The sequence below is a fragment of the Dama dama genome, chromosome 4, assembly GCF_033118175.1.
Source record: "Dama dama isolate Ldn47 chromosome 4, ASM3311817v1, whole genome shotgun sequence".
NCBI classification, from domain to species: domain Eukaryota; kingdom Metazoa; phylum Chordata; class Mammalia; order Artiodactyla; family Cervidae; genus Dama; species Dama dama.
In genome coordinates this window covers 31867179-31869582 of record NC_083684.1, presented here as the reverse complement: position 1 = coordinate 31869582, position 2404 = coordinate 31867179, and the positions used below count along the sequence as shown (strand labels likewise).

The following is a 2404-nucleotide window of genomic DNA, read 5'->3' as shown; positions in this document are numbered from 1 at the left end:
ATCTTTCTTTTCTTCAGCTGTAGCATGCAGTATCTTTAGTTGTGGTATGTGAGATCTAGTTCCCTGACTAGGGATTGAACCCAGCTCCCTGCATTGGGATCAAGGAGTGTTAGCCACTGGACTACCAGATAAGTCCCTCGGTTATAGAATAATTTCTAAACTCCTTGGTAAGTCATATATGTCTTCCATGATCTGTGTACTAGCTTGCTAAGACAACCACAAAATACCACAGACTGAGTGGCTTAAACAACAGAAAAGTTCTCACCATACTGGAGGCTGAAAGTCCAAGATCAAGGTGTCATCAGGGTTGGTTTCTCCTGAGGACTCTCTCCTTGGTTGCAGATGATGTCATCATACGGCCTTTCCTCTATGTAGGCGCATCCCTGGTGTTTCTTTCTTATAAGGACACTGGCCATATTGGATTAGGGTCTCTTCCCCCAGCTGGCACCACTGGTAAAGAATCTGCCTGCCAGAGCAGGAGGCGTCAGAGATGTGGGTTCGATCCCTAGGTTGGGAAGATCCTCTGGAGAAGGGAATGGCAACCCACTCCAGTATTCTTGCCTGGAAAATCCCACAGACAGAGGAGCCTGGTGGGTTCGTCATGTCCAACTCTTTTTGACCCCATGGACTGTAGCCGACCAGGCTCCTCTGTCCATAGGATTTTCCAGGCAAGAATACTGGAGTGGATTGCCATTTCCTTTTCCATGGAATCTTCCCTACCCAGGGATCAAACCCACATCTCCTGTGTCTCCTGCATTGCAGGCAGATTCTTTACCACCAAGCCACTTGGGAAGCCTAATTTGATTAATACCAGGCAGTAATAAGCTGGTTTCCATCTCCATCCTCAGCTAATTGCTCATTGTTACCAAATGATACAGTTTCCAAGAGCGAAGATTAGCTGGAGATGTCTGATTGAACACAACCATACACACCACCCTTCCTACTTCCTGCCTCACATGTTCTTAAGGATCCCTGCTGTAGGTATTTCATGTCTCCACACGAAACCCATAAAAACATAGGAAAGCAATAAAGAGTGCCACCAGAAGAGCAGATGATACATGAATTCCTATGAGATAGAAAGCAGATGGGATCACATTGATAGAAAAACTAGAGCAAAGAAAAACACAGCTTAAACATGGATGGGAAAAAAAACTACTACCAAGGAAACTAGAACATTTGGGGGATATTCTCAGCTCAGTCAACAGACACCTGGAGCCGGAGGAGGTGCTGGGGTAAGAGATGGGACATCTGTATGCATGAAACCCAGATCAGCGCTTGCTTCCATAGCACAGAGTAAAATTGGAAGAATATCAGAAAGATTAGCATGGCCCCTGCATAAGGATAAGGTGAACCTGTGAAGCATTACATATTTTTTTATAGTATCACCCCACAGATTACAGGCTAACGACAAAGAAGACAATGTATTTTTACAAAGGCAAGAGCTGATGGTCACCACGCTATGCAAGTGATCAAACCTAACACACTATTGGTGGGACAACCTGATAGTATGTGTCTATAGATGTCATGCAGTATAATGTATGCTGAATCACCTATGAAGTATTCTTGCCAAAATAGTTAACCTGAATCCTATCAAGCCTCTAGATTCAACTTTACAAGAAATATGGAAGTGAGTGAGGCGGGTTTGAGAAAAAATAAAATGACATTAAGAGGAAACAAGTAGACAGAATTAGAACGTGAAGCCTCCTAAGAATAAAATAGGGAATCGGGTGCATGGACTGTAAGACAGAAGTTTCTGACCTCAGAAAGAATTAAGATGATGCTTCATAACCTATTCAAGTATACAAAAATCTCCCTAGGAATCTAAAGGGCCTGCCTCATCACTCCTCTCAGTTAGACAGTAGTGTTTCTAAGACTTCTAAGAGGATGGTTCAATAGCAGCTGCAACAGGGAACTCAAGGAAAAAAAGAGGTATCTCTTGGAATTCCCTGGTAGTGCAGTAGATAAGAATCCATCTGCCAGTGCAGGGGACATGGGTTTGATCCCTGGTCAGAGAAGATTCCACATGCCATGGTCAATTAAGCACATGTGCCACAATGCCTGAGCCCATGCTCTAGAGTGCTGGAGCTGCAACTACTAGGCCTGCATGCCTAAAGCTTGTGTCCTGCAACAAGAGAAGCCACGTACTTCAACAAAGAGCAGGCCCTGCTCACCACAACTAGAGAAAAGTCCATGCCCAGCAATGAAGACCCAGTGCAACCAAAAATAAATACATAAATACAATAACATTTAAAAAAGGCATCTCTCGAAGAGCCTGAACCTGATGTCATAATGGGATGAGACTCTGGAGAATGCTTGGAAAAGGGTGTGTGTATCCTGCATGTGAGAGAAAGCCAAATAGAGATGGCCTTCAAATTATGATGGTTCTACTTCAATCTTTTTGATT

The 2404-nt window shown here is 43.7% G+C and overlaps 1 pseudogene; it reads left to right on the top strand.

Annotated features, from left to right (window-relative positions):
- Positions 1–1273: 1273 nt before the first annotated feature.
- Positions 1274–1374, top strand: LOC133055302 (U6 spliceosomal RNA; annotated as a pseudogene).
- The last annotated feature ends 1030 nt before the right edge of the window (positions 1375–2404 follow it).